The sequence below is a fragment of the Cryptomeria japonica genome, chromosome 2 (assembly GCF_030272615.1).
Source record: "Cryptomeria japonica chromosome 2, Sugi_1.0, whole genome shotgun sequence".
Taxonomy (NCBI): domain Eukaryota; kingdom Viridiplantae; phylum Streptophyta; class Pinopsida; order Cupressales; family Cupressaceae; genus Cryptomeria; species Cryptomeria japonica.
This window is the reverse complement of record NC_081406.1, coordinates 252869188-252894947: the sequence shown is the minus strand read 5'-3', so window position 1 is coordinate 252894947 and position 25760 is coordinate 252869188.

Below are 25760 nucleotides of genomic sequence, written 5' to 3'. Positions count from 1 at the left end.
TAATCGGATATACTTAATCAAAAACCATTTGCTAAGAATATGTCCTTTTTCATATCCATATCATCTTACATATAATTACTCACATGTATAATCATCATCATAAGTAAATAAAAACATATCGATCATGCTGCATAGGAATCACATCACATAGACATCATGTACATCCATGCATATAGAATAAAAAAAGCATCCATACCATAAAAATCAAGGCATCTCATATGAATCCTACATCCATGATCATGGATATAATTATGTAAATACTACATCCAACATATCAAATGCATCTATAGAACCATCATCACATGTCATATCATGCAAAAATAATCAATGTCCATGTATAATGGTATCAATACAACAAAGTGGGAATAATCAAGGAATATCATCATTGTGTATACATCAAGATACATGACAATACATCAGCACAAGAATAATGAGGGACAAAATCTACGAGTGACTCTCTCTAGAATATGTTGGCCTCGTTGTTGTACTAGAAGCGCTTGCACCTGTACTATCACCACCCAGGTCTCTTCATGGACATGTCACCAATCTGCTCTTTGTCTCTTGCTAAGATCCACCATGCCTAGAACTTTGAACATATGATTGTGTTCATCTGTCCGGTGACACCTCTTGGTAAAATAGAGCCCTATAGTAATCAACCCGCCCTGTCTTGTGGACAAGCTCTCTAAAAGTCTCTTTGATAGGGAGATACTCAAGAATTGGCTCAATTTGTGTGTTTGCAATCAATTTGGCTTGCAAGTTCCCTCAAAGGTAATTGTTGAAGGTTTTGTCACTTTTTTAGGTACTGTTTCTTTGATTTCTTTCCTGCTCTAATCTTCATATCAACCTTGAGATCTTCCTACCATGTCAGTTCTTATTTTCACTCAAACTTGCTCTCAAGTCTCAAAAATGAAACTTAGCTTCTTAGCTCCAAACACTAAGATCACTCACCAAGAGTTGCAGGAGGTTTAGGAAATTGTCTAACATACTCTTAGGCTTAATTAAACTTGGTTTGATGGTCTTTCAATTTGTCTTCCTACCCAATTTGAGGAAAAGCTCAAAATAGGTTACAAGAAAAGAGCCCCAATTAGCCCTCCAAAACTACTAAAATGCTTATAACTCCACAAACTGCCAAAACACCTCATGAAACCTTTGAATTTATGGATACCCTTTATGGATATTGATGTCATGGAAATGGGGACAAGGCAACAAAAAAGTTCAATGTTAATAAGTTAGTTTCAACCATAAAAACAAAACAAAGAACTTAAAACCATTCCAAACATATCAAAAGAGATTTCAAAAAGCATGAAAGAAGTTTAACAAAATAAAAGAAAGGAGAGGAGTCTCCCTAAGATGCTTCCATGATGCCTTTTGATGCTTCTCCCTTGTTTCTCCCCTCTCCAAGTCCCAAATGAGTGTAGCTCTCAGCTTTTAGCACTAGCCATGGATGCCATATGGAGATTCAAGATGGTTGAATATGATAAGCAAATGCTATGCAAGTGTAGATAGTGATGCTATGAAAAAGCTCTATGCTAATACCAGTATAACAACAATACTCTAATGCTTCCTTTTTTTGCTTGAGGAGAAGGGTTCTATTTATAGAAGAAATGGGGAAATGAAGGGTTAAGATTGAGTAATCTCAACAAGGGTTAGGATTGAAAGATATTCAATCCATGTGAGACTTTCAGCCCAATCCCATGTTGACAAGTGTCACCATGAGGAGGCTTGAGAGGAGAGATAAGGAGCATAAAATGCTTGAGGGGACATGATGGTTACCCTAGTCAAAGAAATAAATGCTTTGAAGAGACACATGGGTTACATGAGGGTTAAGTTAGGGGTCAAAGTCCTTAACCATGGGTGCAAATGGAATTAACCATTAATGGTCATGTAAGAGCCATAAGTGGTTTGGAAGACTTTAGAGGTTAATTTGTTGAACACACAAAGCATTAATTGTTTTTCAAAGACTTTGGAGTCTTTGAGAAGTGACTCTAATTTGCTTAGGAATGTGACAATATTTAGGGGATGGATTAGGTTAATTAGGAAAGGTTTAGAAGAATCTAGAAGGGGTTTAGGCATGCAAGTGGATTTTGTAGGAAAATGCAAGTGGGAAGAATTTTGGTATTTTCAATTAAAATAAAATCATTTATTTCAATTAAATGGTGTAATTTGCATTTGGATAAATATTCAAATAAATATTAATTTATTTAAATGAGAAAAAGGAAGATAAAGCATTAAAATGCTTGAAGACTTTGAGGGAAACCATTAAAGGCTTGAAGATTTTAAGGGAAGCAATTAAAGTCTTAAGAAGACTTTAAGGGAAGCCATTAAGTTTGAAGATTTTAAGGGAAACCATTAAAGGCTTAAGAAGACTATAGAAGGAAGCCATCAAGTTTGAAGACTTTAAAGCCATTAAGTTTTGAAGACTTTAAGGGAAACCATTAAAGGTTTGAGAAGACTATAGAAGGAAGCCATCAAGTTTGAAGACTTTAAAGCCATTAAGTTTTGAAGACTTTAAGGGAAACCATTAAAGGTTTGAGAAGACTCTAGAAGGAAGCCATTAAGTTTGAAGACTTTAAGGGAAACCATTAAAGGTTTCAAGTGGGTGAGGATAAATAGGATTTTAAATAAATGATTTATTTAAAATAGTTGTGCAACTTGCATTTGTAGGAAAATGCAAGTGGGTGGAGGATAAAGGTGATTTAAATAAATGATTTATTTAAAATAGTTGTGCAACTTGCATTTGTAGGAAAATGCAAGTGGGTAGAGGATAAAGGTGATTTAAATAAATGATTTATTTAAAATAGTTGTGCAACTTGCATTTGTAGGAAAATGCAAGTGGGTAGAGGATAAAGGTGATTTAAATAAATGTTAATTTATTTAAATGTGAGAGGTGGGATTTTGGGGGAATTTAAATAAATATTAATTTATTTAAATGTGAGAGAAGATTTAATTAAATAAATATGATTTATTTATTTAATTAATGGTCTGAATTTGGTTAAGTGAATTAAATCAAATAAATCAAATAATTTATTTAATTAACAGGAGAAGAGGGTTAAGATGAATTAATTAAATATATTAATTTAATTAATTATTGATTGATGGTTATATAATCAAATAAATACTAAATATTCATTTTAATTAAGTGGACAGATTTATGTGATTACATTTGCCCCTCTTTGAGACGGTGCAATTTATCGCATCGTTTCAAAGAAAGAAAAATAGGTGTGAAGAAATGCCCCATAAAATGTAAATTTAATGGGTGGTATGCCCCCTCAAGAGATGGGCTGATTTTTTTTGAAAAATCGGGCGATCTCTCGAAAAAGAATGAAAAGTGGAGGGGAGGTAGAATAGAAGAAATTAGAACTAATGATGAAAGAATGGGAGAAAATGGAGTGAATATGAAGAAACAACAAGCCAGCGAGTACCCTGAGGTCATGCAAGAGATACATAGCAGATGTAGTGTGGGGTTTGGATTGATGCTATACAATTGATCAAAATTGGTTGGACAATCTGGTGCAATCGGTTTAATTGCTCCAGTCAAGTCAAAGCGTGATAGTTGATGTTAGTTGGTCGCTTGGACATGAAAAAGTCTGAGTAAGTGAATCAAAGTGACCTATTGGTGACTTAGACAATTGATGTAATTGCCCGATGAAGTCAAGGTATCTGAAGCAAAATACTCGTTGAGACTTAGACAATTGATGTAATTGTCCATTGGATTGTGTTTGATTGGTTGATCAATTGATAGTGTGTGTGTGTGATGGATGGTTGTGGGGAATCATGGCAACCCCATTGAGACTAGGTCATTATGATAAATGCTTGATGTAGTCTAGGATTACCATGATCGATTACTTGTTGAGACCCAAAGATACTTGATCAGAGTATTTGTTGATAGTCTAGGTGTGTGGGAGTCGATGTATCTATGTAGACAGAGTAACTAGCTTAATTTTGTGGATGAGTGAGGATGGGAAGCAATGAAGGGATTAGGATGATGTTGATGATCAAGATAGGGAGGGTGAGGGGGGATTTGATGTTAGATAGAAGATATGGAGGACTAGGACCGAGTCCTATGGAAGAAGATGAGTAAAATAGAGTATGCATTATTATGACTATGTATGCATGATATGCAGCTATTATGAATGTATGGATGGGTGGAATGCAACGAAATGCAATATATATAGATGAGATGGAATGATGATCCATGGTGCTTTATTTTTCATCATTGAGCTTTAAAATGTTGTAAGAAAATACAAGCAACTTGACATAATGATTCGAGATGACCTGAGTATTCCTTACATAGATTTTGATAGAGTAAGTTAATACAAGCAACTTGATATAATGGATCAAGTTGACCAGAGTATTGCTTGCGAAACAGACAAGGATTATCTCCTTTCATGCATGACTTGGATCGTCCTCCTTGATCTTAGATTGATCATATCCTGAGACAAGTGCATACCGTAATAAGAGATAAAACCTTTATCCAGTTTGGATGAGGTAGGAGGAACCAAAGAAAGAGCATTGTACCTACAAACAAACAGTATATACATAAAGAATAAAGAATATGGATCCTTGGTAATGGTTCATGCTCATATGGTCGAGGTATACACTGTAGTCAGCAAGCTGTAGTGATCTATGACTGTATTTTGCATATGATCATGTAACTTAGTGAACTTCCCATGTAGACACCATTAGTACATGCCCCAGAACTTCATCGGAAATAATGCACAACTTAGGGTTTTAAGTCTTCAAACACCTTATCACCATTCCAAACTCTTCTTCAGACCACCAAATCTTTTGAGAAGTTATGTAACATCATTATTAATTCTTCCAAATTCCTTCCCTACAATCATAGAGACAAACACTTGATGTGCAACCAAGTTTCAAGAGGAAAAGTGCTCAAAAACCATTATATTTCAATACTTTGGCTATTCAAAATGCATTTCTCAACTAATTATTCATTGGAACACTCTTCCATATGTCTTAAAAGCTCTGATAAAACTTAATTCTACCTTGGGAAACCAAAATAAGGTTCACTTGGTGTGGGTTTGTAGAGCAACTTTGTTTTCACCATGAAAGTTCACTAGTCGGGCTATGGGAGCTCGCCTAGTTAGCAACAAAAACCACTTTCTTTGCCATTGCCAATGAAAAAAAACTTGTATGTACAAGAAGGCTATGAAAATAAACTTGACTCTCAAAGGCCATGGAGAAATATCCAAATAAAATCAAGTTGCTTCCATTATTGAAGCCAAACCCTTACTCAACCGAGAACAGGGCAAAAACAAAATAATTTTGCTACAATGCTAAAAATCCACTCCAACACACAAACCTAGGTGAGAAATATTTAACACAACATGGCACAACTACCCAAATGAAAATAGTATAGACAAATGCTCAGGAAGTACGGACTGCTATACCATTTGGAGCAAAAAAAGTGTAAGAAAAATGACAAAATCTTGAGTTTTTGTATTGAAATCTTCTTTTCTTCGAATGCCAACCTGATAAAAAGATATGTGAGGCTTTAAATAGACACTCACCACTCAAATAATTCCTAGGTAGGGACCAATAACCACTTTTTGCCTTTTTTTTATAAATTTTCCAAATATTGTCAAAATGTTGCTTGACAACTTTGACAGTTTTTAGTACAATGAGTATTTTTGACTTGTGAGAGAAATATAATTAACTCCACCATGTGAAATGATTTACTTTAACCACACAAACATATTTCAATTCCCAACAAGGCTTTATATGGCGTTTTGACCATTTTTCCATATTTTGCCCATTCTAGGCTTACAAAGCATAAAATGACAAAAATAGACCAAAAACTCAACAAACAACAAAACTAAGACACAAAGGACACTTAAAAACAATAAAAACACCCTTTGGAAATACAAAAAGTCCATTATTCAATTGAGACCAACACAAGCCATTTCAAACCAAAATTTGATGAAGTGCTCCATGAGCTTCACTAGGTGCTCCTCCACCAAAGACAAAGAAGTCAAGTGACTTAGTTTGGAACCAATGAGGGATCAATTCTAGATTGAAGAAAGTCTGATTTAGGTACCGAAGTAGCGTCAGAGTCTAGTTTGTTCCTCCACTTGATCAAATGCTCCATATAGACTTGGTGCTAAGTCTTTTTGAGAATCCTAGAATCCAAAACTTTTTTAGCTTGAGGCATGGGTTTAGAAGGAAGAGGCAGGTCTAAAAGTGATTGGTGAACTTTTGAAACTCTCTCATCCTCTTTTGGAAGCTTCCCTTTGTATGCAACCAAATTTTCAATATTGAAGATAGGAGAAAATGCAACATCATTATGCAAATCAATCTTATAAGAATTAGAGCCATACTTAACCAAAACCTTACAACGACCTATCCTCCTCATTTGGAGTTTGTTGGGAATTCCTTTTTGAAGTCTGGACTTATTCAAGTCCATCATCACAAAGTCACCAACTAAAAATTGTACATATTTCCTTGTTACATCAACTCTAGCTTTGACCTTTTGTGAGGCATCTTGGAGAGCTTGCTTTACTTGATCATGAACCTCCTTCATAGACTAAGCTACATCATCAGCTTGACCACTTCTTTTCTGCACATTACCAAGGTTTCTCAACTCCATAACATCCCTTGGGTGCATACCATACACTATCTCAAAAGGACTCTTACCAGTAGACCTATTGACACTGTCATTGTAGGTAAACTCTCCTTGGTGAAGAATCTGATCCCAACTCTGTCCATATTATTTTGTCAAACACCTTAAGAGGTTACCAAGTGTCCTATTGACCACCTCTATTTGGCCATCAGTTTGGGGATGATAGGCTGAACCAAAAGACAAGTTAGTACCCAATCTTTTCCAAAGAGTTTTCCAAATATGTCCAAGGAATTTAACATCTCTATCTAAAACAATACTAATAGGCAAACCATGGATTCAAATAACCTCTTTGAAAAACAAATGTGCAATGTGACTAGCATCATGAGTAGTTTTGCAATGAACAAAATGTGCCAGTTTACTGAATCTATCAACAACAACAAAAATTCTATCAAAACCAAGCTTTGTTTTGGGTAAACCAACCACAAAATCCATACTCACACATTCGCATGGCCTTGTAGGAATGGGTAATGGCTGATAAAGACCAACATTGGTAGATGTGCCTTTTGCCTTTTGGCAAACCATACATTGCTCAACATACCTCCTGATATCCCTTTGCATTATTGGCCAATAGTAGAAACATTTCACAAGTTCCAATGTCTTGTTTAGACCAAAATGACCACTAAAACACCCATTGTGCTTCTCTTGGATAATATTTTCCCTCATTGAGCATTTGGGAACACACAACTATCCACCTCTAAACAACAAACTATTTTTCAAGGTAAAGTCAACATATATTACTAGGAAAATGGTTTTGAAATTCTTGACAAACCTTGTAAATGGCTGCAAAATCTTCATCATTTGGATACAAATCCTTGAAGCAATCAACTCCAATGCTCTAAATCTACACTTCTTGCAGTATTAGTAGCATTCTACTCAAAGCATCTTCTACTTTATTACATTGTCCCTTTTTATGCTTAATGGAAAATATATATGATTGCAAGTACTCAACCCATTTAACATGTCTATGACTCAACTTATCTTGTGAGTTCAAAAAACTAAGAGCTTGATTATCTGTGTAAACAACAAACTCTTTGGGCAACAAATAGTGCCTCCATTTTTTAAGAGCTTGGACAAGAGCATACAATTCAAGATCATAGGATGAATACTTCTTTTTTGCATCATTGATATTTTCACTAAAGAAAGCTACTGGTCTATTATCTTGACTCAAAACAACGCCAACTGCTATGTTACTTGCATCACATTCAATAGTGAACTACTTATCAAAACTAGGAAGAATGAGTACTAGTTGTGTAGATACCTTTTGTTTCAAGATTTCAAACCCCTTATTAGCTTCTTTGGTCCACTGAAACTTTGTCTTGACTCCACCTTTAATAGTATCTAGCATAGGTGCACAAATCTCACTGAATCCCCTTATAAACTTCTTGTAGAACTGTGCCAAACCATGAAAGCTTCGCACTTCACTTGTTGTTTTTGGTGTTGGCCAATTGGTGATGGCTTCCACCTTTGATGTGTCCATTTTCAAGTCTCCACCTGAAACTAAAAAACCAAGATAGACTAGTTCCTGCTTCATAAATTCACAGTTCTCCTAGTTTATTATTAGTTTCTCATCATGCAATTGTTGCAATACAAATTTAAGATTCTTTAGATATTCATCTCTCATTATACTGAAAATCAAGATATCATCTAAGTATAAAACAACAAATTTACCAATAAAATCTTTAAGCACTTAATTCATGAGTCTCATGAATGTACTAGGAGCATTAGTGAGACCAAATGGCATAACAAGCTACTCATAAAGTCCTTCATTAGTTTTGAAGGTTGTTTTCCACTCATCACCTTCCTTTATCCTGATCTGGTGGTAACCACTCTTGAGATCAATCTTTGTGAAAAAAATTGTACCTCCCAAGCAATCCATCAAATCTTCAATCCTTGGGATAGGGAATTTGTATCTAATAGTGATTCTATTAATGGCTCTTGAATCTGTACATAGCCTTCATGTTCCCCCTTTCTTTGGTGCTAACACTGTAGGTACGACACAAGGACTTATGCTCTTCCTTATCAAACCTTTATCTAACAACTCTTGTATTTGTCTATCCACTTCTTTATTTTGTTTTGGGGTCATCTTATAGGCTGCTTTGTTGGGTAATGAGGCTCCTAGAATGAAGTCAATTTAATGGCTTATGGTTCTAGTAGGTGGTAGGGTTGTTGGTGCTCCATCACTTATAATTTCTTTAAAGTTGTCTATTATTTGTTGCACTTCATGAGGTATTTGAACCTTCTTTTCTTTCTTTTCTTCCTTTGGTTTCACTATGATATAAAATCCCACTCCTTCACCCTCTTCAAGAGTGTTTATGAACTCTTTTTCACTCACCAACAAGGCATTTGGGTTTATTGACTTTCCGCCCTCTCCTTCATCATTTAAGGACTGAATTTTATATGTGACTCCATCCTTTTGAAAAGAATAAGAGTTCTTCTCACCATTATGAATAATTTTTCTATCAAATTGCGATGGCCTACCTAGAAGTAGGTGGCAAGCATCCATTAGGAGTATATCACACAAGATTTTATCCTTATAACCCCCTATTGTGAACTCAGCCCAAGCTTGTTCATTCACCACCACACTCTACTCCTTGTTCATCCAAGTGACCTTATATGGACTACTATGTGGAACTCTCTCCAATTTAAGTTTATTTGATGCTTCCTTTGACACAATATTGTCTACAGACCTTGAATCTATCACCACTCTGCAAACCTTACCCATGATATTGCACTTGATTCTAAATAAGGATCTTCTTTGAGTTGGTTCCTCTTTGTTTTTATCCTTGATAAAGACTCTTCTCATCATTAAACTTTCCCCATCTTCTGAAGCTAAACTCACTTCTTGTGCCTTACTGCTTGCTACATCTTCTTGTACATATGTCACTCTTCTTTCACCTCCTTGAGATGAAGAATATTTCTTAGGGCATCTATAGGCGGGATGACCCAACTTTTGGCAATTGTAACACTTCATGGTGGAGAAGTAAGACCCTCTTCCTAGTCCACTAGATCTACCTCTTCTTGGGTTGCTAGATCCCCTTCCTCTATATCTGCTCTTATTATTAGAATCCTCACTTTGCTCTATAAGTTTGGACTCTCCTTGGGACCTTTGATCAGCTCCTCTTCCACTAAAATTGCCTCTATGGCCTCTACCATCTCTTCCCCTACCTCTGCCTATGTTGCTTTGTTCTTTCTTCTTCCTACTTTTTACTTTGAGTGCCAGTTGGTAGCACTTATGCACTGTATTGGGACACAACAAACTCAACTCTTCTTGTATATTCCATCTCAAACCATTGAGATATGTTGCAACTTTTATGTTCTCATCTTCCACAACCTTTGACCTCAAACATAGTCTTTGAAACTCCTATGTATAGCTGCTCACATCTAACTCCCTTTGCCTCAAATTTTGCCTCTTCTTATGTAGTTGGATTTCATAATCATCTGGTATGTAGGTTTCCTTGACCTTAGACACCATTCCTTTCCATGTTTCTAGAGGTTTTTTCCCCTATTTTTCTCTCTCAGCTTGACTAAACTTCCACCATGTTAAGGTAGATCCTCTCAACCTAGACTTATCTACCTTCACCTTTTGGGCCTCTGTCACCCCATCACATTCAAAGTGATTCTCCGGGCCTCTCTGGATCCATCTTGCCACTCAAAAGGGCTACACCTTCTAAGGTTTTGCCACTCAATGCTTTCAAAGCCTTCAAGAAAGGTTCTTGTTCAAGAACAGGGTTAGGTATAGGGATCTCATCTTCTATTGCTACCAATTTTCCCTTATTATCCACCTTATCACTCACTTCTCCAGTCCTGACCTCTACTGAAACTAATTTTATCTCTAGCTACTCCAATCTCTCCCTTAGTGCTCCATTTTCCTCTTCTTGGTCTTCTACCTTCTTGGCTAACTCATAATTAGTCACCATCTTGAAACTTCTCACTTCTACCCAAGACTTACTTCTTGCTCTAATACCACTATGATGGGGAGATACTCAAGAATTGGTTCAATTTGTGTGTTTGCAATCAATTTGGCTTGCAAGTTCCCTCAAAGGTAATTGTTGAAGGTTTTGTCACTTGTTTAGGTACTATTTCTTTGATTCCTTTCCTACTCTAAGCTTCATATCAACCCTGAGATCTTCCTACCATGTTAGTTCTTGTTTTCACTCAAACTTGCTCTCAAGTCTCAAAAAATGAAACTTAGCTTCTTAGCTCCAAACACTAAGATCACTCACCAAGAGTTGTAGGAGGTTTAGGAAATTGTCTAACATACTCTTAGGCTTAATTAAACTTTTTTTTATTGTCTTTCAATTTGTCTTCTTACCCAATTTGAGGAAAAGCTCAAAATAGGCTATAAGAAAAGAGCCCCAATTAGCCCTCCAAAACTACTAAAATGCTTATAACTCCACAAACTACCAAAAAAACTCATGAAACCTTTGAATTTATGGATAACCTTATGGATATATTTCAAATTTGTGCTATGAGGAGGTTTGACAGGACCATACAACTGTTGTCCTATAAATGTGCCTAAATACAAGGGTTTTCAAGGGTTTGAAGTCTTCAAACACCTTATCACCATTCCAAACTCTTCTTCAGACCATTAAATATTTTGAGAAGTTATGTAACAACATTATGAATGCTTCCAAATTCATTCCCTACAATCATAGAGACAAACACTTGATGTGCAACCAAGTTTCAAGAGGAAAAGTGCTCAAAAACCATTGTATTTCAATACTTTGGCTGCTCAAAATGCATTTCTCAACTAATTATTCATTGGAACACTCTTCCATATGTCTTAAAAGCTCTGAAAAAATTTCATTCCACCTTGGGAAACCAAAATAAGGTTCACTTGGTGTGGGTTTGTAGAGCAACTTTGTTTTCACCATGAAAGTTCACTAGCCGGGCTATAGGAGCTTGCCTAGTTAGCAACAAAAACCACTTTCTTTGCCATTTCCAATGAAAAAAAGCTTGTATTTAAAAGAAGGCTATGCAAATAAACTTGACTCTCAAAGGCCATGGAGAAAGATCCAAAGAAAATCAAGTTTCTTCCATTATTGAAGCCAAACCCTTACTCAACCGAGAACAGGGCAAAAACAAAATAATTTTGCTACAATGCTAAAAATCCACTCCAACACACAAACCTAGGTGAGAAAGATTTAACACAACATGGCACAACTACCCAAATGAAAATAGTACAGACAAATGCTCAGGAAGTACGGACTGCTATACCATTTGGAGCAAAAAAAGTGTAAGAAAAATGATAAAATCTTGAGTTTTTGTATTGAAATCTTCTTTTCTTTGAATGCCAACTTGATAAAAAGTTGTGTGAGGCTTTAAATATACACTCAACACCCAAATAATTCCCAAGTATGGACTAATAACCACCTTTTTCCTTATTTTTATAAATTTTCTAAAAATTGTCAAAATGTTGCTTGACAACTTTGACAATTTTTAGTACAATGAGTATGTTTGACTTGTGAGTCAAATAGACTTAACTCCACCATGTTAAATGTTTTTATTTAACCACACAAACATATTTAAATTCCTAACAAGGCTTTATAAGGCGTTTTGACCATTTTTCCACATTTTGCCCATTTCATGCTTACAAAGCATAAAATGACAAAAATAGACCAAAAACTCAACAAACAACAAAACTAAGACACAAAGGACACTTAAAAACACTAAACACACCCTTTGGATATACAAAAATTCCATTAGAAAGTTGTCCCTACAACCAAGCAATCCACCCATGGGCCTGTGCCAACTGTTCCCTGAACTAATCAATGACACCCTATAGCCATTGTGTTTGTCCCTCTGATGACACCTATAGCTGCATTTGTGGCTATATCACTAACTGACCTAATCCCTATCTTCGAGCATGTCCTTGAACCTATGGTCATGGGTGTCCTGGCTGTGGGTACACTGGTCATGGTGTTGGCAATTGAGGACCCCTAGGTGCTGTCGGTACCATAGGTGGAGATAAGGCCTTTGGTGAATATCACCTCTGTGGCTATCCTCCTCCATCCCCCCTCCTCCATATCCTCCCCCATCCCCTCCACCTCCCTCTCCATCTCTCCCACCTCTCCATTATCTGCCATCTCCTCTACCTCTACCTCTCCCCCTCCTCGCATCTCCCTCCTCCTCTGCATCCCTCCTCCTCCTGCCTCGAGATGGTTGAGGCTCATCATCCTCAAATAGTGACATCAACTCCTTTGGATGTATGATTCAGGGAAATGGGTGCTTTGTAAAGAACATTGCATATTGACGTGTCAACCCCCCATCCAAAACATGTGGAAACAAATCCCATGTCTGTCCACCCAGGGTCAGTATCTCTCCATAGGTTGTATCAAAATCCAACGAGTGCCCCACTTTGGGCTCTCCTTGTGTGTCTGTGTTTACTCTGTTGTACCCTATATCATCCCTTATGTGCGGCCATACTGCCTGTAGACCCATGTGATGATAAAATACTCAATAATATACAACGTCCTGGCAATTAGATATCTCAATGTAAATAGATAAGGGATCTCCCTCCAATCCTCTGCCTGCTTCTCACAACCTATGTGGGGTCACCAAACAATTGTTGTCACATAATCAAGCACCGTCCTCCAATACTTGAGCTTTCCCAGCCTCTGCTGGATAGGTTCTTTGGCATATGCATACACATACGGCTTGCCTAGTAACCGTATGATGTCAGCAAGGGGTTGTGCTACTGGGATATGATCCCAAGCCCAAATCTATAGCGAGATGACTCTTAAAGACAATGAAGCCCCCTCATCATAGATGACCTGGTGTAAATCATGTACAAGTGTGCCAATATGCATGCACCCCAAGAATATCTTATCTACTCCTCAAGCATCTAACCTGGTATCTGTCCCCATCCAACTAAGAAGTCATGGCCTTGCCTATCTGGGCATAAGAACCTCCCAATCAATCCTACCAACACTAAAGGAAGTGGCTCATAATCATTGACCATGTCCTACCATGGAATAGAATAACCAGCACTCTGTGGATCGCCAAAAATTTGTCTCAAGGCCTCTATCCCACCCTGATCCTCAACATCATGTACAACTAACTCGCCCATCACCTAAATGCAAAGGATTCGATAGACATCCTTTGGGGTGACTGTCATCTCTCTGGTTGACAAATGAAATGTGTTGTGGTCACTATGTCATCGCTCTGCTAATGTTGTTAGTAGACCATGGTTCACCCGATACCATGGCATATCTAGTAGAAACCCCAACCTACATGCATCAATAATTGATCTATCCTTAGTCAACTAAGGAATCATAGAAAAGGTCCCAAGATACTGTCCCCACATCTGAAGCACCTACAAATCAGCCTACAAATCAACCACACAACAAGAAGTCAATAATTACTCTATACCTAATCAATCAATCAACATTCAATGCTCATTACACATCCATCCCATACCAATCACAAATCAATCAAGCATCCTACATCAATTGTCCTCTTGGTTGCATCAATAGTCCTTTTGGACGCATCAATTGTCCTTTTGGATAGATCAATTGTCCTTTTGGATGCATCAATTGTCCTTTTAGATGCATCAAATTGTTCTTTCGAGCACATCTTAATTGCTCTTTCAAGTGCATCTTTTCTCTTCACAAGAACATCAAATTTCTCTTTCAAGTGCATCTTAATTTCTCTTTCGAGCACATCTTAATTGCTCTTTCGAGCGCATCTTTGATCTTCACAAGTGCATCAAGTTTCTCTTTCGAGTGCTTCTTTTCTCTTCACGAGCACATCTAATTTCCCTTTCAAGCACATCTTAATTGCTCTTTCGAGCGCATATTAATTTCTCTTTCAAGTACATCTTTTCTCTTCATGAGCGCATCAAATTGCTCTTTTGAGCACATCCTAATTTCTTTTGTAAGCGCATCTTTGCTCTTTAGAGCACATCCAATTGCTCTCTTGAGCGCACCCTAATTGCTCTTTTGAGTGCATCAATTGCTCTTTCTAAGTGCATCAACTTCTCTTTCGAGAATATCCAGTTGCTCATTATGAGCATATTAATTTCTCATGGTGATGGCATCAAACATCCTAAATTACTCTTCTTGAGCACATCTACCATCATAATTCATTAATCATCCATCTTATATAGCAAGATGATCATCACAAGTTGTTGACTAAATCAAATCAGGATTTTGAAAATAAAAAACCAACATTTGGGACATATGTGGTAAAGTACGCTTCACATGTGTTGAAATGCACAAAAATAACTATCAAATGTGCAAAATTGCGCATCAAATGTACAAAATTAGGTGTATGCACTAAATTTTTTATCGAATGCACAAGACCAATGATCATATGCACAGTCTAAGTTGTATGCACAAAACTAAAGTTATAATGCACAAAAATACTTGAATGTGTGACTTAACGAGGCATATACACTATTACATGAACTAAAACCCTAAACTTTCCCTAGGTGGATGCACAATTTTGCCCATCGGATGCGCAAAACTGCGCATCGTATGCGCTAAAATGTGCTTGAAAAAAATTCCTAAAAAATTCAAAATTTCAAATCACAAGGAAAGATTTTGACTACTCACAGGTGGTCCATATGTGTCTGGTCGATCGTGGTGACATACCCTCTTGAACCGGTGAAGATGGTATTGAATCGACATCTTGGTAGCTAACTAGGCACTCCAACTTAGCACAAACACTCCAAATAGTAAAAGCGAAAATGACAACTAAAAAGGCCCTTTTTGACCTTATATGCCTTTTTCAAAAGGGCATTTTGGAGGGGTTTATTTAATTTATTTTCACAACAAACCATTCTGACATCAAACCAAGCACATTTTCACATATCGGGAGCTAAATCAATAAAACTTTCTCATTTTTCATAAAATCTTAATAAATTTTTTATCATTGCAGAAACTATCATATCACTCAATTTTTTTCAAATTTTCTTGATTTACCTCTCGAGGGGGCATTCATCATTGACAATCACTTAGGGCATCAAAATAAATTCAAATTTTCTAAACATTTGGGGCATCGCATCGGTTGCACATCATCTGTCACATATCAAATTTTTCTTTGAACCAACATGTTGCAAACACATTGATTCAAAGAGAGGCAAAATGTATACACATAAATCTAGCTCAATTAATTAATCTAGATGCAAAGGTTATTTAATATTATTCTATTATATAGTTAAGTTCCCCAATTTAATTATATAATTCATTTTCTAAATTCATCTAAAATCACAAATATTCCACCCCTTGCATCCTCCTACAAATCCACATTCTCACTCCTCTTTCCACTTCATCACTCCTCTTTCCACTTCATCATGACACATCAACATGTTGCAAGTAAATAGCTATTTTAGAAAATAAAATGGTCAATTATCCTCACATCACATGGGTACTTGGACCTTGCTTGCACTACACCATTTGGGTACTTGCACCTTTGCTTGACCATGCTTCCAAAGTACTCAAGCCTTACACTTGGGTATTTGAACCTTCTTTGCACATGCATTTAGGGTACTTTAGTCTTACACTCAGGTACTCAAAATCCTCCTTGCTTCTTACATCTAGGTACTTTGATCTTAAATTTAGGTACTTCGACCTTGCTTTCTCCATACCTATTTACTCCATGTTTCTTCCTTGACCCATGGCTTGGCAATAAATTCTCATCTTCCATCTACCATCATAAATGATCTTTGCATCCTCACCATCCAATTTTCCAGATTGAATCTCAACCCTTGATTCCATGTCATCTCACTCTTGGCCTTGGAAATCCTTTAATTAGAGTGATCTCCATGTATCAAGACCATCTCTTATTTTTGCATCATACTAATTCTAAATTGTTTCTATCTTGTGCATCCATCTAGCTTGTTTTATCATCATTTTAGTATCATTTTAGTTTAAATAATCTTGTTTGTATCATGTTTAGCATCATCTTAGCTTCATATTAGCTTTGTTTATATTTGGCATTAGCTCTCACATTAGTGTAATTTCACTCCATCTTTGTAAATCTCATTCTCTTTGTTGTCATCTAAGTGAGTCTTGTGCATAATCCAAGAGCTCTAAATTGATAGACTCAATAGGTCCTTGGAGATAGAGGACAATGGGATTATCTTGAAGGATTTATTTTATTTAATGTTTCTAACATGATTTTGTTTAAATCTTTCAATCCAACATCCCATTGGTACACTTAGGTTTTTAGCTAACCTATTTTCTATGTGTACACAACTAAGTACTACAAACAAGACCCATAGCCTCCTTGCATCATGTAAACTTTTTTGTGCTCATGGGTTTAGTAAATGAATTTGAAACATTCTCCTAAGTGTTAATCTTCTTCAATTATATATGTGCACTAGTGATTATTCATGAATAGAATGGTAAATTTCACTTCAACATGTGTAATCTATGTGTGATACATAGAATTATTGGACGAACAAATTGCATTATGTTTATCACAACCAATCTAAATAGTATTAATATCAAAATTAACACACGTGCACAATATTTTTAACCAAAATACCTCCTTAGAGACATAGGTAGCAACTATATACTCTATTTTGGTGGTGGATAAAGAAACCTTTGGTTGCCTCTTACTTGTCTAACTCATTGTTCCTCCAAACAAAGTAAACACATACCCACTAGGTAGGTGCAAGAAATTGAGTCCACTTCAAGTCAAATTTTTTGCCTTAGAAAAAAACACCAAAAAAGCTAATAGAAATGGGTTCATGTTATGCTTCGGGATCTTGAAGGAAAAAACAAAATGGGTACCTGTTATTTAAAAAATAGGTATCCATTTTTAAATAATGGATACCCATTTTTAAAAAATATTTTTTTTAAGAAACATTTTATTTTTTTAAATGGGTACTCGTTTCTTAAAATTATTAATATTTTTAAATACAAACCACATACTCGTTTTTTAAATATCAAGTACGTGTTTATTAAATAATAGGCACTCATTTAAATTTAAAATGTCGACCCATGTTTCTCTCATTTTTTTACAAAATTAAAACCCATTATAGATGATAACATCAAATTCCAAATATGCAATTTTTTTAGGATTGGATTAGTTTTCTATTTTTTAATGAAATTGGTCCATTGACTTGACATATCAGGTTTTCTTATTTTTTTAATAACTTTTTTTTTTCTATAGAAAAAATATATGACAACAATCTACACACAATTATTTTATAAATGATTTTTTTTAAAAAAAATGATAAGTTTAATTCTAATTATGGTGACTGTATGTGAGAGATTTTCAAAACAACAATTAGGGCCAATAAAAAATTTAATAAAAAATAAAATTATAAAAAAATATCCTCATCAATCTTTAGAGTCTTACATATATTTCCCAAAAGGATGTAGAAAAAAAGATTGATTTAAGTCAAATATAGTGGCCATACATGTGCATGGGATGGTCCTAAAAAAGAGACTTTTAAACAGTGATTTTTAGACATTCCTGTTGACCACCCAATTCGTATCATCTAGGACATTAAAATAAAAATTACATATTTAAAACTAGACTTGAAGTTCTATGTTTCATATTACCAAACTCTTTTAAGATTGAAGCTTTAAGTGCTTCAAATTTTCAGATCAATTATGAAAATTTTTGAAAATCATGAAAAACTCTTTCACTTTTTCTAGCCAAAAAATGGACTCAACTTCTTGCACCTACGCCACAAGTGGATGTCCTACTTACATCATCAAAACCTTTATTTATAGTGTTTGGAGGTGTGTTGTAATAATTTACCTGTTTATTCACACACTTTCTGGGCTATTTTCATCTTGGCCTTTACTGTTGTGCCTCTATGTTTTTTCGAGATCGACAAAGATGTTGAGTAGAGTTCAGACCATGGGAGGAGATAGAAAGGGCTTGGAACCCATAAAATATTATTAGGTGAAGAAGGATACAACTATATGGAGGATTTTGGACAAAGGGAGTATTAGATCGGTTCTAGAAAGACTGCATGGCTTTGAACCTAAGGTCACAACCCTCTTCGCTCAAAGTTTTGACATTACTGAGGAGGCCATTGCCTAGGTTATGGGTTTGCCAATGGATGGTGACCAGATTTACAAGGACATAAAGTATTCTAAGGTGGCCATCAAGAATTTTCCCAAGGGTAAGGGAAAGAAAAGGTTGGTGAAGAATCCCAATGATGGGTACAATAGTGATTCCATCAAGTCAATTTGGGTGGCAATATTAAAGGTACTAATGCAATATTTTTCCTTGGATGGTCATTTTACTAGAATTTATGGCCACCATTTTGTTCTACTGAACTATTTTAAGAACAAGATTAGAATTTCTTTCCCATTCTATCTAGCATAAAGGATCATATGAAGAACCCTAATAACCCTATTTCACATGATAGACTCTTGTTTCTTATATATGAATACTGCAAGTCTTTGCCCTCCCCTTTAAAATCTAAATATAGATTTTCCTCTATTTCTAAGGAAGCCATGGCTTCTGAAGATGATAGGCTGGACAACTTGTTCTTCGAGGAGAATGAATGGAGAATTAATGTTGATTCTAAACCTATTTATCTAGTGTGGGAGAGTGAGCTTCCTAAAGTCAGAAAGAAGGCTGTTAAGAAGAAAAGGGCCTTCCTTGTTTCTACTAGGAAGGAGGATATTGACCCCTCTATTCACATTGATTTTGGTAATTTTATGCTTGCTACCAATAAAGAAGGAAGAATCGAGTATGTGCAGGATCATGAGGGGCCAAAAAGTGGTGATATGAAAAAAAAGCCTTTTCCATTTGCCCAAAAACACAAAAAATCTGTGTTGACTTTTTGGTGGTTGGATGTCAATACATGTAGCAATGAAAAAAGCCAAAGCATAACAAATATAAAAAAATATCCAATATCTAATATTATTAATCATATTTATATAATATATATTATTATAATATATTATATCTTAATATATTTATATTATATAATATATATTAATATATTACATATTATTATTAATTTGTTTTATCAATAAAGGGTTGTAGCCGAATTTTTTTGTTAATTAATATAGAAAAGTTACAACAACTTGGTTCAATAGAGCATACTGATAGGAAATAACAAGGAAGAAACCTTCAATTATAGCTCAAGAAAACCTAAAGACTAATCAGTATTACATCAATCAACATATAACCATACCCAACCTAGATAGAGGCCTCTATATGATGCACCACCCTATTACAATAAAATACGTCATCCTTTGATGATACCAAATATATCTAAATCTTCAGTCTGCCTGAGGGACATGTGTGTCCTTCCTTATAATGGTTGTCTTGTTAATTAATCTCAACCAACTTATATATCATTCCACAACATGAAGACAAAGATTAGTGTTGTATTAACGTAACCATTTACAAAGAGGACCCTTGTGTTAGACCCAACTGATGCTTGTTTATTTTATCAACAGTTGCAAAATCATGGATTATGAGATATATGTTTGATTATTACTATCCTTATCATAAATAATCCGAAAGAGAAAAGATACCATACCTCATATAATATTTAATAAAATTGCTAATAAATCCTCAAAGATCGAAACTCATAAATCCAAACAACATAAGCATATCCTAGATGTAATGCCCACCAAAATACCTTAGAGAAATAATCCAAATTCTACCAACAAATGGAGAATTTTTTTAAAAACATTCAATACTTCTATGTTATCACTAACATACTTCATTGAAGCATTAACTATTTACAAGATCACATTAACCAACATGAGCATAACCATAGAACCATATTATGCAAGTGGAATAATCATTTGAGCATTAACATATCACCAAGTAAACTCTTAAAAACATATCCATTACCTAGGGTATCTCAACGTCACTACTTGACATATTTCCAACACATCACTTTTCCATTTAGATCATCATATACTATTATTCATCTAATTATTTAATTTCTATACAACTAGGATAAACAATAACACATATGCATAACTCTTTCACATTATATTTTCTTAGGATCATTTTGCAACACTAACCAAATGTTTCTAATACTCCTACTTCTATTTATCATAATGCATCATAGATCTATTCAACCATTTCATCTAGATAACTCCTATTTACGTAGATAAGGATCAATAACAACAATTACAACTCTTTCCAACATTCATTCCATAGGATTACACATCACAATTCCACTTCACAAATTCAAATGCAACACAAATACATATATGATAGCTCTTTCTTTTTCCACATATAGCCCATAGATACACATTACATAAAGATTATCCAAGACATCAAATAATGATCAATGAATACTTCTCCTAATCCACTACATCATGTCTTATTTCAATTTCATTTACAAATACTTGATTATACAAAATACAAAGTTACATAATCTCTTTTACATATACAAATCATCATGATACAATGTTTCCTATTCCAAATACATAGAAATCAGCTCCAAGAATATCCACATAATGAAGAATTCAAGAATCCAATCCATGCATGCTAGTATCCAAGAAGAATCCCAATGGAGGAGGCATCAAACCACCCGACCATGTGGAACCAAATAAGAACCACCCCCTATGCTAGGAGATGACATGGGGTTCCAAATCACACTCAAGACCTAGGCTGACACCTAACAACCAAGGGATACATCATGACATCACAAGAAAACATTAAGAATCAAAGAACAATTATAACACATGGCTTAAATCAACAAAAAACCCTCCAGAGGCAAAATCAACAAACATGGCATATGGACAATGGGCACATGTAGGGTAGAGTGTCTTCAAATGCTAACCTCATTTGGAATCCATCTCAACCTTGGAGCCAATCAAGAGAGAATGGTACACCGCTTCAATGATCTTCCCAATACTAGATCCCAAAACCACCTCCTTGGACATCATTAGGGCACAAAATCATAATCCTCGGTTTCATTATCTTGATTATGTGAATTCTTAATTACCCAAACCCTCTAATCAATTATTATTATTGTTATTACTTGGAATTACAATAGAAAACTCTTCATGTGCTTCCAACTGCTGTAGACCGTCTACTAGCGGTCTGTTGCTCACGACCCTGGTCCTACACATGAAAGAGCCCACTCTCTCAACCATGGACCACAACCATAGGTAAAAAAAATATCCAAAGAACATAATACAACATCATGAAGAGAATTTCAAGATTAATTGCTGAGGATAAAATTCTTCTTAAGGACGATGACATTGGGGATGAAGCTGTTAGTTTCTTCTCCCAACTCCTCACTGCCGGTAAGGAGATTGATTTTGCTAAGCAATAAGACCTAGTTGATAACATTCCCAAAATTATTGAACGTCACCAGAATAAGGCCCTTTTTTGCTATCCCTTCTGCTGAAGAAATCAAAAAAGCGGTTTTGTCTTTTCAATGGGATAAGGCTCCGGGACCTGATGGCTTCCCCATGTTCTTTTTTTCAGGAATTTTGGCATATTGTGGGAAAAGACACGGTCAATGCTTTTAAATAATTTTTAAGATCAAGAAAAATCCTTAAGGAAATCAATTCTACTTTTATTTCCTTAATTCTTAAGGTGGTTGGGGCTGATTCCATGGGAAAATTCAGGCCAATAAGTCTTTGTAGCTCCTTTTATAACATTATTTCTAAAGTCATGACTTCTAGACTTTTGACTATCATCCCCTTTATCATCTCAGAGGAGAAAAAAGGATTTGTCCTTGGTAGGTAAATTTTGGATTCTATCATCATTATGCATGAGAATATTCATTCTCTTAATGTTGCCAATAAAGAAGGCATTCTGATAAAATTGTATTTGGCTAAAGCTTATGACAAAGTGGAATGGTAGGCTCTTTTTAGAATTATGGAGGCCTTTAGGTTTGATGAGAAGATAATAAAAATTACTAGAGAGCTGATATCGACCCCAATATTTTTGATTCTCATCAATGGGACTCCGTCTAGATTCTTTAAATCTTCTAGGGGCTCAGACAAGGAGATCCCATCTCTCCCATTCTAGTTACCATCTTGGTGGAAAGTATGAGTAGATTGATCCAAAAATTGAAGGTGAATAAATCTATTAAAGGAGTTCAACCCTCCTCTACCAATGTGTCTTGTACTCATCAATAGTTTGTTGATGATACAATTTTAATGGGATACTCCTCTATTGGGGAGGTCGCTGCCTTCAAAGGTGCTCTTAGCTTTGATTCTTTGGCGATAGGTTAGCAAGTTAATTGGGAGAAGTCTTCTATCTTTTTCATGAACATTCCTATTATAAGGCAGCAGAGAATTGCTAATATCATTGGGTGCAAGGTGGAAATGCTCCCATCCACTTATTTGGATCTCCCTCTGGGTTTAGTTCCCCCAAACCCATTCTAGAATTTGTTAATTGAAAAACTCAATAAAAAATTGGTTGGCTAGAAAGGTTCCATGTTATCTCAAGCAGGAAAGTTGCAGCTCCTTCAAGCTACTCTTCAAAATCTCCCTGTCTATGCTCTCAGTCTCTTTGGTATTCCGACTAAGTTTGTTGAAGCTTTAGAGAGGATTCATAAAAGATTTCTTTGGTCAGGGGTAGAAGAAAAAAAATGGATTGCCTTGGTTTCTTGGGACAAAGTGTGTAAGTCTAAGAGCAAGGGAGGTTTAGGTATTAAAGCTCTCAAAACTTTTAATAAAGCTCTGCTTGCTAAATAGATATGGAGGGCTTATGGCATTAAGAAAGATTAGAATCGGTGTGGTTTGATAAATATATTAATGACGAACCTCTTCATTCTCTTCTATTCTCTGAAGACATCCTTGCTTGGTCTTTCATATGGAATAGTAGTACCAAATCCACAAAAGTTGCCAAAGCTGGAGCTAGATGGGTCCTTGGCAAAGGTGACAAAATTAGATTCTGGGAGGATGCTTGTATTAAAGATGAACCTCTCTTTAATCAAGACTGTAGTCAATTCATTGATGAATGTAAAAGAAGGTTTGGGTCTATGGTTTGTAACTACTAGAAGGAGAACATATAGGTAAGGCATGATGCTATTTATGCTGGGTTTTCGCTACTTCAACAGAATCTGTTGTCCTTTTCTATTAATAAAGATTTTGATGATGTGTTTCTTTGGAAGAGTAATCCTAGGGGTAACTTCACTGTTGCCTCAACCTATAAAAACACTTTTACTCAGATTAGCAACCCAATATGGGTTAAAATTTGGAATAGAGTTCTTATTCCTAAAATTAACATGTTTTTTTGGCTTGCTACTCAAAACAACAATCTTACTATTGATAATTTGGCTCATAGAGGTTTCATGTTTTCTAATAGGTGTGAGCTATGTCATAAAGAGGAAGAATTAGTGGATCATTCGTTTATCCATTATTCCTTCTCTTGGAAAATCTGGAGTAAATTTTGGGTGAAATGGAAAGTTGATTGGGTCATGTAAAATAGTCTCGAAGAAGTTATCTGGCAATGGATCTTTCCCACTAAATTTCCTCTAATCAAGAATCTCTTGTCCTTGATTCTTCCCATGACCTACTAGTATATCTGGAAGGAGAGAAATAATAGAATCTTTAGAGAAGCTAAGTGTACGTCTCAGGTGGTTTTTGAAAAAATTTGCAGGGCTATAAAAGAAAACATTAATATTCCTCACAGAAACAACAAGCAATGGTTTTTTGCTGACATGAATGATATTGAGAAAGGTATCCTTACTGAATGGAATTTGATTCACAAGGTTTGAAAATCTGACAATAAGACTAGGAGAGAAAATGTTGTTTGGATATTTCCTGATTATGACTGAGTCAAGGTGAATTTTGATGGGGCTGCTAAAGGAAACCCTGGGAAGTCAGGAGGAGGAGGAGTCATCAGAAATTCTCAAGGTATCTACATTGCTGCTATTGCTTCTCCCTTTGGAGTTCAAAATAATCATGTTGCTGAAGCTTAGGCCATGTTGAAAAGTCTCCAGCTTGCTCAGGGCTTCAAATTTAAAAAAATATGGTTGGAAGGGGATTCCCTCAATATCATTTAGGCTCTTAAATTACTAGCTCCTCCTCTTGGAATATATTGAATATTATTGAAAGTGCCAAAAAGCTTTTAAATGATTATGATAGTATTCTCATATCCCATACTCTAAGGGAAGGTAATAAGGTTGCAGACCTTTTAGCTAATGAAGGGGTCTATTTAGAGGAGGACGCTAATTATATTGGAGAAGCCCAATGTAAAAAGAATGTTCGAGAGAAATTATTATTTGATCATGTTAATGGTTCAAGTAAAAATCATAATTACCTCCTTGGGTCTAGATATCAAAAATAGAGATTGGGGTTATGTGAAGTGTCAGTTAATGATTTTTTTTAGGTATAGTTATTATGATCACTGGTGTGACGGGGCTTATCATAATAAGTGTTGGATCTCTACGACCATTATTATTTACCTTTTTAAATTCAAGGAAGGCACTCTGCTTTGTGAACCCTGTAGTTTACTCAAGAGCTTGTGCTTAAGTCTGGGTCTGCAAATTGTGAGTTATACTATTGAAGACTTCGACCTCCATTTGAACATGGGAGGTAACCTAAACCAAAATGAGCCCTCTAGTTGAGAGAATTAGAAAAGTGAGCGAAAAGTATGAAGGAGGCTCCATAGACATGGATTTACAGATTACATGGAAAAGTTTCATGGAAGCAAAAAATTGGTGTCTCAAGGCTTTGCTAAAGGCTGGAATAACAATAAAGTTACTTTGTTTGGGGAGACTTGGAAGATTAATGAGGATCTAGTTGCGAACGTGACGAGATTATAGAAGGAGGGCACCAAGTTCTACAGAGATCGAAATTTTTCTACTGAAGCCATTAAAAACTTCCTGAAAACTGATGATGAGAAGACTTGTCTTGCCAAGAAAGACAATGTCTCTTACTACCTCCCTCATTAGGTAAAGTCCTTCTGGTAGAAGATGCTTAGGGTTTTGATGGAATTCCTGACTATTGATGGTAGATTTACAAAAGTTTATGATTATCACTTTGCTATTCTTAACCATTTCTGTCATGGGGTTAAGATTTTTTTGCCATTTTACTTAGCTTCCTCCCTGAATGAGAGCTTGGTAGACCATGCCAAAAAACCAAAATCTTATCCCATAGCTCATCAGGGGCTTATTCTTCTCATTTATGAACACTTGAAGAAAAAAACTAAGGTTAGCCAGGATGATCATCTGGTGACAAATGTTCATATTTTGGATAGTCACAATGATTCT